Below are 14,942 nucleotides of genomic sequence, written 5' to 3'. Positions count from 1 at the left end.
GCCACGGACGCCGCCGTATAGGGATGGCCGAGGGCGATGAAGTGCGCGTACTTGGAGAAGCGGTCAACCACCGTGAGGATGACGGACTTGCCGCCAACCTTCGGCAGCCCCTCGATGAAGTCCATGGAGATGTCCGCCCACACCTGGGACGGCACGTCCAGCGGCTGCAGCAAGCCTGCCGGACGGAGCGTCTCCGTCTTGTTCCGCTGGCATGTGACACACGCCCGCACCCAGTCTCGCACCAGGGCGCCATCCCCTGGAATGTAAAAATCAGCGCGGAGACGGTGCAGGGTCTTCTGGGCGCCCTCGTGACCTGCAGAATGCGCCAAGGACAAGGCCTGGTGGCGCAGGTCTCCATGATCCGGCACGAAGATGCGGCGTCCATGGAGGAGTAGTCCCTCGTCCAGGCGCCATGGCGCGGCCAGCTCGCCGTCGGCCAGGCGCTGGCGCAGCTGCTGCGCATCCGCAGCCGTGGCAGTAGCGCGGCGAACCTCGTCAATGAAGGCGAAAGATGGCCCGGAGTGGATGCAGAGGGCTGCACCGACTGTGGGCGCGTCCGCAGTGTCGTTAACGTCCCGGCGGGACAGGGCGTCGGCGACTGTGTTCAGGCGGCCGGGGCGGTACTCCACGGTGAAGTCGAAGCCGAAGAGCTTGCTGATCCACTGGTGTTGCGGCACGGTGGAGAGGCGCTGATCCAGCAAGAACTTCAGGCTGTAGTGGTCCGTGCGCACACGGAATGTCCGGCCCCAAAGATACGCCCGCCAGTGGCGCACCGCCTGGACCAGCCCGATCAGCTCGCGCTCATATGCGGCGAGCTTGTGGTGGCGCGCGGCGAAGGGGCGACTGAAGAAGGCGAGTGGACCCTCGCCCTGGTGAAGGACGGCGCCGAAGCCAATGCCGGAGGCGTCGCAGTCCACCACGAACGGCTCGTCAAAGTCCGGCATCTGAAGAACGGGACCCGTCGTGAGTGCCCGCTGCAGGGCGGCGAAGGCCGTGGCCGCCTCCTCGTCCCAGGAGAAAGCGTCGCGGCGAAGCAGGCGCGTGAGGGGCGCGGCGATGAGGCCGAAGTCCTGGATGTATCGCCGGTAGTATCCGGCGAGGCCCAAAAATCCGCGAAGAGCTCGTGGCGACTGGGGCGTTGGCCAGGCGGCGACGGCAGCGACCTTGTCCGCGTCCATCGCGACACCGTCAGCGGAGATGACGTGGCCCAAGTATGCGACGGAGGTCGTGCCAAACGAGCACTTCGAGCGCTTGAGGTGAAGACGATGCGCTCGAAGCTCGTTGAAGATGATGGCCACGTGCTGCAGGTGCTCCGCCCAGGATGCGCTGTAGATCAAAATATCATCAAAGAAAACAAGCACAAAGCGGCGTAAGTAGGGGCTGAGCACGTCGTTCATCAGAGCCTGGAAGGTCGCCGGTGCGTTGGAGAGGCCGAACGGCATCACCAAAAACTCGTAGTGGCCATGGTGAGTGCGGAACGCCGTCTTGGCGATGTCGTCCGGGTGCATGCGCACCTGATGATAGCCCGAGCGCAAGTCGAGCTTGGTGAAGAAGCGCGCGCCATGCAGCTCGTCCAGGAGCTCATCCACGACGGGGATGGGGAACTTGTCCTTGGACGTGACGGTGTTGAGGGCGCGGAAGTCGATGCAGAAACGCCACGTGCCGTCGGTCTTGCGCACCAGGAGCACGGGGGCGCAAAACGGTGACGTCGAGATCCGGATGATGCCCTGTGCTAGCATGACCGCCACCTGGCGCTCGAGCTCGTCCTTCTGCAGCTGGGGGTACCGGTACGGCCGCACAGCTACGGGTGCCGTGTTTGGCAGCAGGTGGATGCGGTGGTCACAGGGTCGCGAGGGAGGGAGGCCCTGCGGCTCGTCGAAGAGGTCGCCGTGCTGCTGCAGTAAGTCGGCCAGGAGCGGATGCGCTTCGTCTAGCGCAGCGGCCAGCAGGTGTAGCTGCGGGGATGTGCCAGTGCTGCCCACGCCCGTCCAGTGAACACGGCGGCCGCCCTCGCGCCAGAAGATGAGGGACAGCACGTCGAGGTCCCACAGGATGGGGCCTAAGGTGCTCAGGAAGTCGAGGCCGAGGATTAAGTCGTAGCAGCCCAAGTCGATGCCGACGCAGTCGATGGAGAACGGCTCGTCGCCCACGAGCACGGGAACCTGTCGCGCCACGCCCTGGCACGTAAGACGATCCCCGTTGGCGACGGTGACGCTGTACTTCTCCGATCCCGCCGGCTGGAGAGCGAGGCGGCGCATGGCGGTGTTGGACAGGAAGTTGTGCGTGGAGCCCGTGTCCACCAACGCAGTGAGACGCTCCCCATTGATCGTCACCGGGAGCAGCATCGTCTTGGCCGTCTTGATGCCCGCCATAGCATGGAGAGACACGACGAAGGCGGACGCGTCGACTGGCGCGTAGGTCGTGACACCGGCCTCAGTGACGGTGGCGGCCGCGAGCTCGGCGGTGAGGGCCTCAACGTCGGTGTCGTCGACGGTCTCCAGGTAGAAGAGGCGGGCGCACGTGTGGCCCGGCGCGTACTTCTCGTCGCAGTTGAAGCACAGCCCCTGGCGGCGCCGCTCAAGCTGCTCAGCAGCCGTCAGCCGCTTGAAGGGCCGAGTCGGCGCAGGAGGGCCTGCGGGCGCAGCGGCCGGTGCGGGGCGCGGCGGGGCGGTGGGCGTCGGGGCGGGTCGAGGCGCGGGACGGGCGCTGCCACGTTGCGCGTAGACCTGCTGCATGGCGAGGGCGCGCTGCTCGTAGGCTCGTGCGTAGTACATGGCCGTCTGCAGGTCCGCCGGTTCGCGCATCTCGACGTCGACGCGGATGTAGTCGGGGAGGCCGCCGACGAAGAGATCAGCGCGCTGCCGTGCCGAGACGCCCGGGGCATGGCACGCGAGCGCCTGAAAGCGGTCGGCGAAGTCCTGGACCGTGGTGGTGAAGGCGAGGCGTCCCAGCTCGGCGAGGCGGCTTCCACGGAGGGTCGGCCCAAAACGCTGGAGGCACAGGTCGCGGAAACGCTCCCAGGGCGGCATCCCGCCCTCGTCCTGCTCGAGGGCGTAGTACCAAGTCTGCGCGGCGCCCCGTAGGTGATAGGAGGCGATCCATGTGCGGTCGGTGCTGAGCGTCCGCTGCCCCCGAAAAAACTGCTCACACTGGTTCAGCCAGTTCAGGGGGTCGGTGGCGCCGTCGTAGGTGGCGAACTCCAGCTTAGTGAAGCGGGGCGGCTGCTGTGCCAAGGGCGGGACCTCGGGGGCGCCCTCCTGGAGGCTCGGGTTGACGGACGTGCTTGCGGCGAAGGGGCCCGCAACCCCGCCAGGACCGCCAAAGCGTTGGGCGGGCTGCTGAACCGTCGTCCGTGCCGCAGTATGAGTGTAGACGGGCGCCGCGTCCGTCCATGTGGGAATCGGCGAGGGCGACGGCGGCCACCACGCGGGCCGGCCATTGCTGGCGGCGGAGGCGGGCGGTGGGGGCGGCGTAGTGGCAGCCGGTGGGGTCGGCGGAGGAACGTCGGGCGGTGGGGGCGGCGGGTGCTGGCCGGCCTTGATCTCCGCGAGCACGAAGCGGATGGCGCGGAGGCTGTCGGCGAGGTCCGCCAACGTAGCGGGCAGGAGGTCGAGGCCCGTGGGGACGGCGGCGGCCTGGTCTCCGTTGGCGGCGGCGGCGGCCCCCTGCAGCGCGTGGGCGCCGGTCATGGCGGCGGGGGTGGTGTTGGTGGCGGCGGTGGACGTGGCGGCGATGGTGTCGACGGGGGGGCTGTTGGAGCCCATGAGACCTAGGCAATCTGATACCAAAGTGGTAGAGGCTAGGGTTCTACCGGGTCTAGGGCGGAGGTTGTAAGGGTGGAAGTGAGGGCGGAGAGGTTGGAGAGCTCGGCGCCGGCGGCTGGGCGCCGTCGCGGAGGAAGGAGGCGGCGGCTAGGGTTGGTGCGGCGGGCGCAGGGTTCTCCCGTCTCCCTTCAGGAGACGAGACAGTAATGATACTGAATTATTGTCTGATTAATCTCGAAGGGATACAAGTGTTTATATAGGAGGACGGCCTCCTCGAAACCCTAATTTACTTGGGCTAAGCCCCTAATTTACTTGGGCTAAGCCCACAACTAGCCACTAGTGGGCTTCCTGCGTGTATAGGTCAAACCGACCATAACAGCTGTTTAAAATAATCAATCCTACTTTATTAGTATAGTTGTTAGTGAATCCTACCTTACAGTTTTGTGTTTCCCTAATTCCTACTCTTCCATGAATTAAATAATATTATCTATGGCCTAATGTTTCTATTACAGGATAGCACTCCCCGCATTGTGAAATTTGGTGAGTATCCTGGTTGTCCTTGTGGAGGCACTCATGTAGCTGATGTTGCAGACGTACATTGGCAACCTAAAGGTATATTCTCAGTCCTGTCCAAATTTCCAGAAATCTTAAAAGCAAGTCGTAAAAACTACCTAGCGCAGAGACTATAACAGTTGAGTTTCTTCTGTGAAGTTGAAGATGATTTTATAACGAAACTCTAAATACTTATGTATGATCTACTCTTGTCTCTGTTTAGCTGTCCAGAGAATGCAATTAATTAGGCATTTAAATGAACCAGATCCATAAGAAAAATCAAACTGACCATCATGCTGTCCCCGTTAACAAATTTATAATAGTGCTCTTTAGAAAATCCTAGACTTCATAATAGTGCTCTTTGCCATTTGCGAAATACACTGGATTCCCCAAAGCATTTTCAATTGTTTTCCCTTACAGTCAAACAATGCAGTAGCATTTCATTTGGGCACTACCTGCTGACTAATAAAAATATAAATTGTTTTCCCTTACTGTCAACTGTTAAAACACATAAAAACTAAAAGCATATGTTCAAACAATGCAGTAGCATTCTTATCAAATACAGTAGCAACAGAACCTATATGGTCTGCATCAAATGCTTTTATCTACAACAAATACAAGGGACACCTTGTACCAACATTCTTATCTTGCAACCAGGGAGCAGGAGCATTATATTTTTATTACTTCAAAACTAATTCTCTGCCAATTCAAATTTTATCTACTACATTCAAAAACAATACTGCTAGTGCAAGCATTTGAACCTACTGCTAGCATTCAAAAAATGCCTCCTCTTGCTTCATCCTTGCATGTTCTGTCCTTGTAAAAGGATTTGAACCATGTCTCTGTGCAACATCTGTCCAGGGACCACTTGCCATGCATGCACCAAATAAAAGGACGTACATAACAGTGAGTTAAATTTTAGAGATATTTCCTGGATCACGTCCTGGGTGGTGCGCCGGCACCTATTGCCTCCACCTATAGGCTTTTTCCTAGTAGTGATGTGCACAGTGTGTGTATGTTGTGAAGTGCACAGGAAGGTGTAGCACTCAGGTCTAGGGCCAATCGTGAGCCCCATGATGTTTAGTTGCGCATGAGCGTGTCGAGATACGTCTTGGCATGCCGGTACTCCGGACTACATGGTGACTTCATGGTCCCTTTAGTAACCTCATACGCAATTATTCCTCATGGCATGCGCGTTTAATTGAGCCCTTACTCCTGGGGCTTACATCTTACCGATCTCTCTGTTATCCTTTGTGATACCCCTGAAGATGACATCAAAGGATGTTTATTTGAAAATAATGATGCTATGAGAGATTTAGATAAAGAGGATATTGTTGAATACTTAGACTCTTCTCCTACAGTTGATTACTCAAGTAAGAAAAGCTATGAAACACCTGAAAGGAAGGGAGATGAAGGTTTACCACCTCCAGAACTGAAGCACCTTCCACCTGATTTGAAATATAGGTTCTTAGATGAAACTAACAAGTATCCTGTTATTATAAGTGCTAACCTTGCAGAAAAGGAAGAAGAACAATTAATGATGGTACTTAAAATGCACCGTAAGGCCTTTGGGTATTCCTTGGATGACTTGAAAGGGATTAGTCCTTCGATAGCCACTCATAGAATATTCATGGAAGAAGGAGCTCAACCTGTGGCAGATTTTCAAAGGAAACTCAAGCCTGAAATGAAAGAAGTGTTAAGGAAAGAAATTATTCGCCTCCTTGATGCAGGTATCATTTATCATGTCAAAGAAAGTGATTGGGTAAGTCCCGTTCATTGTGTCCCTAAAAAAGGAGGATTTATTGATGTACCAAACAAACACAATGAAATGGTCCCTACTAGAACTGTCGTAGGACATAGAATGTGCATTGATTTCGGAAAACTTAATAAAGAGACTAGAAAGGATCATTACCCATTACCTTTCATAGATCAAACTTTGGAAAGGCTTGCTAGACATTCTCACTTGCTATCTGGATGGATACTCTGGCTTTGCTCAAATATCTGTTCATCCTGAAGATCAATTGAAAACAACTTTCACTTGTCCTTTTGGATTATATGCTTATCATAGAATGCCTTTTGGTTTATGCAATGCACCTCCTACCTTTCAGAGATGCATGACAGCCATATTTGCTGATTATATTGAGCATATAATGGAAGTATTCATGGACAACTTTTCTGTCTATGGAACTTCGTTTAACCATTGTTTGCATAATTTGCACAAGTTTTTGTAGAGATGCAAAGATACAAATCTAGTTTTGAACTGGGAAAAATGCCATTTCATGGTTCAAGAAGGGATAGTGCTCAGTCACAAGGTCTCAGGAAAAGGAATAGAAGGTGACAAATCAAAAGTGGAAGCTATAGAGAAAATACCACCTCCACGAGATATTAAAGGTATAAGAAGTTTCCTTGGTCATACCGGATTTTATAGAAGGTTTATTAGAAACTTTTCCAAAATAGCAAGACCTTTAACCAATTTGTTACAAAAGGATGTTTGTTTCAAGTTTGATGAAAATTTCCTTGTTGCTTTCAACATTCTTAAAAAAGCTCTTCTTAAAGCTCCAATGATCAAACCACCTGATTGGAGAAAATCATTTGAGTTACTTTGTGTAAGCCCCAGGAGTAGGAAAACCCAGAGCGCGTAGGTACGAGGGGTTTACATGCATGAGGTCACTACGAAGGACCGCGAGGTCGCCTCGCATTCCCAAGCTTATGGGTAGGCCAAGGAACAGATCGACACGCCCATGCACACAACACCCACCTCATAGGCTCACGTTAGGCTTTCCAAGCCTGAGTGCTTCACCTTCCTGTGCACTTCACACATACACGCACTGTGCACAGGATACAAGGGTAGAATACAGATTGAATATCACAACATGACCATCTACGACACAAAAGATGGAAATAAAGTTTATATATAGCAACGCTCAAAGGACACATGTCCCATCAGTACATCATACATAGAGGTAGCAAATAGTCTGAGTACAGACAAGATCCAAATGGGACTAAGAGTCCTGAAGATAACCAAGCGGAGTCCATAACCAACAAGCCACAGGCTGCTGCCTTAGGAGCGATCCTGCTACTCAACGAAGTCGTCGTCTGTGAACTCAACGAAGTAGCCTCCAGCGAACTGCTCATCATCTGTCGTACCTGTTTGTCGAAAAGCGGGTTCCGGAAAAAGAGGGAGAAAAACGAGGGTAAGTACCAAGTGGCACGTACTTGCGAGACAAGACCAGTTATGCTTGCTGGTGGGCGGTGTAAACTTCGCCCGGCTATATGTGGAGTTTAGCGGCAGCAAAACAACTAACCAATAGAGACACGCTACAACATTCGTCTACTAGAGAAGGTGAGAAAGCGCATAATCTAGCAGTTCTATACTCTGCAAACAAAACCCAGCCATTTTGATCCCCCTTAGCCAAGAGGTACTGGCAAGGCACTCACACAGTTGACAATTTTATTCCATATCCGTTGTAGTAGTTCTAACTTACTACGCAGATTATTAGCAATATTATTAGCGACAAGATTAGATGTAAGTTGTTCTATGATCGAGTTAAATAGCTCCAAGTCGTCCATAACCGCGGACACGGCTTTCCGAAAAGATTTACCCTGCAGGGGTGCACCAATGTTACCATACACGCATGCTCGAACCCGCATAGTCAAGTGCGGAGTCTCACAACAAGACCGTTCCCAGAACTACAAGAATGCCTAGGGGGGCCACCCGACTAAGCTACCCGAAACGAAGTTCGACCGTACTCCGATGCGGACTTAGGGTTTGCGACGGCGGCTAGGCGTGCGAACCACACGCTTCGCTAAACGTCCCGCGGGGTACAATACAGAATATAAACACCCGAAGGCAACAGAAAGTAAACACCCGAAGGCAACAGTAAATAAAGCATGGCATACATGGCATAGGAAAATAAAACCAAGGTTGTGGCCCCCTTTTCAACAGACTTGAGAAATGGTAATGGGTGATGGGGGGTCCCGATAAAACCTCCCACGAAGTGGTTAGCGCGCTCAGTCTTAGAACAGATAACAAGAACTCGGGTCCTAGGGGACACAAGCAAGACAAAAATCCGATGCTTTCGCAAAGGGGCTCACCGATGCCTCTGCAATATTATTATCCCATATCAATTTTAATTGTAGCAAAAGTTATCAACTTCATTTTCGAAAAGGTAGTGCATGTGTCAACATCCCAACAAGATATCCCGAACATTTCGAGATATCAACAAAAACCCTAAACTCGCCTACGACTCGCAAAGCTGGCAAACAACAAACAATAGGTAGGGCGAGGAGGTGTATCTCGGATATATAGGTAACAGGTGGAATAGGACACGTGACACAACAGAATCGCAACATAGGGATAGCAAAAGATCAAAAGAGCATGTAAATGTAAAATAGGTGAAGGGGTGAGCTCGCCTGTCAGATCAGCGGTAGAAGCACAGACACGATCCTCCTGGGGGTAGTCGTACTCCTGCTCGTACTGCTCTGTGTCGGCGTCTACTCGAGAAGAACCAAATAGCACATACAAGAAAAGTAATAGCACAAATCAATACAAGGAAATGCAATGCGCAATATGATGCATGATGGCATGGCAAGATGATATGTGCAAGGTTTCATGTATAGCAAAGTTAAGTGGGGTGCTTTAATTTCACATGAAATGATAAGCACCCTCACATATACCTTAATTGAATTTGCAAGTTTTATTTTTGGACAATTCAGAGATGATGCCAATGATGCATGATGATGCAAGATTTGAATTCCTCTCACTTTTCTGATGCATTTAGATATAAAATTTAACAGATTTGGAATTATAGAAATTGAGTTATGAATTATGCCATATTAATCAATTCAATTTCAGATTTTAAATATGTCCAAATTTTATTTATCCAAAACCCAAAACAAAGTTCATATTTGGATAGTTCATGAAATGCTGATCAATTTGGATATAAAGTTTGTCAAATTTGAGTTTCAAAAAGTGCCAAAATAATTAGTTTGAAATATAGGCAGATTTCATATGTGAAAAAGAAAAGGAAAAGAATTTTGAATTTGGGACAGATTTGGGCGGGAGTTGTTTTGCACCGAGGTGGATCTAGCCCTTGACGCTTACAGGTGGGACCTTGGCCACGTCAGCGTGCCGCGTGGCGAAAGCAAAAAGATTGTGGCTTTTTCTGCGCCCGCGGGATTCGATCCCAGGGCTCGCGGGAGTGAGGCGTGGCACGCAGCCACTGGGCTGCGGTGCGGGATTTGACAGAGACAGGATCTCAGCCAAGGTAAAGACGGGTGAACTGAATTTTTGACACTCGAAACTGAATTTTGACAGCAGCGATTCATGTAGATGGATTCCTGCACGGATTTTAAAGTCGCGCTCGTGACGAAACGAAGCGGTGAAACGAGGTGTTGTCTTCGGGTTGAGAAAAAGGATCGTGCCAGGATTCATTTGGTGCTGAACTTGGTGGAAGAGGAGCACAGAGGCGACGGTGATGATCATCGGAAGACGGACACGCGACACGGCGAAACTGAAAAGGTAAACAGATCTGTTTTCTGGACCGATGTTCGATTGAGGAGGACATCGTCGATGCTGCTCCGTTTTGGATGGAATCAAGTCGAGGAGAAGGAGGGCGCTACGGTGCATCCAGAGGTACCAAGAATGTGTGCTGAGGTGGACAGGGTCGCCGGCGATGCTCGTCGGAAGAAGCCACCGTGAAGCAGATACAAAAAGGACAATTTTATCTCGTTTTTCGCTCGTTCTCACTCAGATCCGTCTCGCGTTGACGATACAAGGCCATGCAGAGAGGTAGGGACGGTTTGCGCTCACCCTGGGGCGTCGACGAAGAGGAAGGGAAGTAGAGGGAGACGGGGATGGCCGGGGGTAGACGACGATGGCGTGGAAGAAGACGTGCAGTTCTGGCGAGCTCCGGTTCCGTGAAGTAGACGTCGAGGAAGAGGAAGCAGAGATGGTGCGATTCCGCCGGTCAGGTCACATCGACGGCGACCATGGCGGCGATGGCGAGAGGTAAAAGGCGGTGGTGGTTTTGCTCTCGGTGGAGATTTTGCAGGGAAGAAAGAAGGTGGCGGCGGCTGGCAGGAGGAATAGCGAGCTAGGGTTTGGAGGAGGTGCGGTGCAAGCTTAAAAAGGAGAGGCCGAGCTCGCAGAGCCGATGGATGGCGTGCAGCAGGGATGTGGCGTCCATGGCGTGAAGCTTTGCCCGATACGGTGCACTCGTCTATGTGGAAAGGTGGAGACGAGGAGAAGGCATACCCCTTCGGGAGGATGGGCTGGGCCAGGTTGGGCCGGTGGGGAGAGAGAGGAGAGATGGCCACGGTGAGAGAGGGAGCTGGGCTGGCCGGTTAGAATAGGTTAGATTAGGTTTTAGCTAGGGTTTTCTTTCTCTCTTCTTTTTCTGATTTTATTTTCTTTTCAAAATAAAAACTGTTTTATGAATTTGGAGAAAAGGGGTTGGTTGACTATTTGAAGAGGGAAGAATATGAGAAGAAACCACCATACCACATGTGATGATAAGAAGAAGAATAAAAGAGGGAGATTATACATAGAGCTTAAAAGGAAGAAAAGCTCCATTATTTCATGTGCAAAATAATTTGGTAAAACTTTACAAGAATAATCCAATCATTTGAGGAGGAGTATCTCCAACTTAAATAGGTTGGGTTAGCAAGTAGGAGAGGTAGAAGAGAGATTAAGGGTGCCACCAAATTTTAGAAAATTTGGCATGACCTTTTTGGGTTAGGGTTAAAAGAGGTGGGGAAGATGGTGTGCCTTTCTTGGAACATCACAAGAGGAGGGGATGAACCAAGATAGAGGAAGAGATGGAGAACAACAAGCAAACAAAAGAAAGCCAAAAGCAAAAGCAAATGCAATTTAGTAAAACCAAAGGTGATTAAATGCATGAGTGCAACATGATGATATGACAACAATGCAAGAAAGGTAAAAAGGACTAAGGAGTTACTCTTGGGATGTTACACTTTGTGAGGCAAACCATGATTAAGTTGGTGTTGCTTTGTGCTAGTGTGATGGTAATGAATTAAATACTATTCATCATGCAAGTTGCACTCTCAACAATATGCAAATAAATTACCCGATGGTTGGAAAATAATTCTTTGCGGTTGTGTTTGCTTGTGAAAAATTTAGATCCTATATTACTGACTCAAAAGTTAGAATCTACACTGATCGAAAAGGCTTAAAAGAAATCCTTGAGAGGACAGACGTTAAGCCTAGAATGATCCGTTGGATTTTGCTTTTGCAAGAATTTGATCTACAGATTCTACAAAGAAATGAAGAACAATTTGAGGATGAAGATCCTCCGGATGAAGAGGCACCGCAATGGAAGGTGGCCGTAGTTTGTGTGCCTCTAGGGACTCTCCGCCTTGACAAAGGTTTCTCCCCTATTCTTCGTGATGGTGTTTGCAAACATTTGTTACCCACCATATACGAAGGGAAAGGGAGAATAACATGAGAGTCCGAAGGATACAAGATCTTGGTCGAGGCTTATTGTAAGTAAAAGTATTTCTGATCTTTTCGGTTTTTAGTTTTTAGTTTTTTCATCTTTTGGTATGCATTTTTGAGTCCTTTGCATTTTTCTGACAAAACAACCAGTTTTCGACACCGGTACGGGCGGGCGGTACGGCCGCATGCGCCCGTACGGGTGGTCGCTATTCTTTCTGGTATCATTGTCATGTTTTCGTCCGCTTTGGTTTTACTTTGGTATTCAGTATGACCGGGCGGTACAGGCGCATACGCCCGTACGGACGGTCGCTATTTTCTCTGTATCTTTTGCGTCGTTTTCTTTCATTTGATGTCTGTAAAAAAACGAAATTTTACCGCCTTTCATATGTTGGTAATCCTGGTACGACTGGGCGGTACGGGTAGAACCTGCCTGTACCGAGTTTTTGGAAATATTTTTACCGACGATAGTTGGTTGGATTTTCGGGAAAGCATCGGGTACGGGCGGGTCGTACGGGCGGCTCCCGTACCAGTGGTTGCCACGAATCCCAGATATTCCTTTTTATCTCTTACCCTTCCTTATTTATTGGGATTTCTTTTCATGTGCGACTATAACGTTGATCCCACGAGATTGCCCTTTACCTAACCCCTAATAAAGCTCTCCAAAGCTTTTTCTTCCTCGACTCTTTTAGATCTTCGTCTCCAGATGCGTTATTTGGCTCTGGGCAAAGGAAAACCTCTTGGCCTCATGCCTCCGTCATGGGATAGCTTCCAGACTTCGTCCATTGAAGATCACGCCTGGCCCATTAGGGCTGGGCTGCACCCCCTTGGCCCATGTGGCCCCTCCCCCGGGGTGGTGGGCCCACTGGTGGCCCTCTAGAACCTTCTAGAAGCTCCGGTCAAACACCGAAACTTTTCCTGAACCTCAAAAAGTAACTTCCCTTATATGAATCTTATTCTCCGGACTATTCCGGATCTCCTCGTGATGTCCTGGATCCAATCCGAGACTCCGAACAACATTCAGTCTCCATCTCATATTCCATATCTACTTAAACTACATCGAACCTTAAGTGTGTCACCCTACGGTTCGCGAATGATGCAGACATGATCGAGACTCTTCTCCGATCAATAACCAATAGCGGGACCTGGAGATCCATAATTGCTCCTACATATTCAACGATGACCTCGTGATCGAAAGAACCATCAGTATTCGTTACCAATTCCCTTTGTCGCATGATACTTTACTTATCCGAGATTCGATCATCGGTATCTCCATACCTAGTTCAATCTCGTTCCTGATAAGTACTCTTTACTCATTCCATGATATGACATCCCTTGTGACCTAGTCACATGCTTGCAAGATAATTGGATGCCATGTCACCGAGAGAGCCCATAGTATATCTATCCGTCATTTGGATGGACAAATCCCACTCTTGATCCATGAGCTTCAACTCTCACTTTCAGAATACCCAATGCCACCTTTATAACCACCCAGTTATGAAGTGATGTTTGATGTCATCAAAGTATTCATCCGGTGTTAGTGATTAACATGATCTCATGGTTGAAGGATTAAGTTACTATGCACTTGAGAGCTAAAGCAAAACGAACTTAATGACTTGATCTTATTGCTATGCTTACTATGGGTGTGTGTCCATCATATCATTCTGCTAATGATATGATCTTGTTACTAACAACATCCAATGTTCATGAGCAGGAAACCTTGATCATCAATTAATCAACAAGCTAGTTAAACAAGAGGCTTACTAGGGACTCTGGTTTGTTTACAAAACACACATGTATTAATGTTTCCAGTTAATACAATTATTGCATGAGATATAAATATCTATCATAAACAAAAAGATATAATAATAACCATTTTATTATTGCCTCTCGGGCATATCTCCAACAGTTGGTATGTAGGGACGATGCCCACACGATAGGTATCCAGATCTTGTGGGGAAAGTGAACAACCTCTGAGGAGTGTAAACTATTCGAATGGTTGTGTCCGCGGTTATGGACGTGGGAAAGGTTGTTGCTTGGCATTGAAGGATTATTGGTGTATAAAAGAGTTTTCCAACTATTTTGGGAAAGATTACCAGTGGGACTGGTGGAAGAGTACCTGCGAGGTACGGAGGAAGATGAAAGATGGTTTTGGTCATACTAAGATGACCGGGAAGGAAAATGGGTCACCCTTACATATTAGTCTTCAAAAGAAAACTTGTTTTCAATTTTTTTTTCAAAGATACAGCAATGTTATATCGACCCGAGGAAATCCTCATTTTTTTAAAACTCTTCTTCACAAAGATATAGAGATGCTATATCCACGAGAGAAACTACCTCTCTCACCTTGTAGCCCTAGATTAGAGCTTATTTCCTTGCTACAGCCATAAATGCATATCATTTACTTCTCTCTAAGGTGGTTTACGAGTACATTCAAACGTACTCACTGGCATTATTGTCCTGGCTATTTACTTGGCCAGACTTGGAGGAGTTCTGCATATGAAGAAGGAGTTGATGATGTCTAGGCGAGGTAGGAACATTCTCCCAATCAGTTACCTGCAGGGTTATGGCATATGACTTGGGCTTTGCGCTACTATTGTGAAGTGATTTTCCATTACTCTGATGTTAAGTTAGGCCCTTCGAGGCTATTATGTATGTATTGGTCATGTGACCTGTTTGTAATCTTTTATTCGGTACTGTAATGGATGATGTAATTTGATACCAGTTCGGTTATGCTTTCACGACACACTGATCATGGTATCGTGAATATGAATGCATAACGGGTGTTTTGGACAGCTAGTCCGGGGCCCCACAACCAGCCACTTGCAGCACCTCTGGACACCATGCCGTAGAGCTCGTCTCTCCATCATCCGCTTGGAAGCCGGTCCCACACTTCCCCTGCTTGGACAGGGAGGGCTCAAGGAAGATCGTTCTGGGCAGTGGGAGGTCGGTGGAAGGGAAGGAGGAGCTCCGGCGAGGAGGGGGAAGCCGGTTAAGGTGCAGGGGATTTGGAATATAGGAGCTCGGGACAGTGGAGGAGATAAGAGAGAACGCGCAGGGCGGAAACCGAGAAAAGCTGGGGTGGTATGGGCAGGAGATTTCTGGAGATAGAGGCCACGTACCAGACAAAATGGGTCAAAGCGGTTTTAAAAAGTTGCTACAACCACCCAGGA

At 49.7% G+C, this 14,942-nt stretch overlaps 1 long non-coding RNA gene across 1 annotated transcript; it reads right to left on the bottom strand.

The window, feature by feature from the left end:
• Window positions 1-7,145: 7,145 nt before the first annotated feature.
• Window positions 7,146-8,813, bottom strand: LOC139837465 (uncharacterized). Its single transcript, XR_011753953.1, has 2 exons — window positions 8,730-8,813; window positions 7,146-7,463 (listed from the first exon to the last, which is right to left on the bottom strand). It is a non-coding gene; the product is annotated as an uncharacterized lncRNA (long non-coding RNA).
• Window positions 8,814-14,942: the final 6,129 nt, after the last annotated feature.

The sequence above is a fragment of the Lolium perenne genome, chromosome 3, assembly GCF_019359855.2.
Source record: "Lolium perenne isolate Kyuss_39 chromosome 3, Kyuss_2.0, whole genome shotgun sequence".
NCBI classification, from domain to species: Eukaryota; Viridiplantae; Streptophyta; class Magnoliopsida; order Poales; family Poaceae; genus Lolium; species Lolium perenne.
Note: the sequence above shows the minus strand (reverse complement) of the source record. Positions and strands in the feature narration are given on the sequence as shown.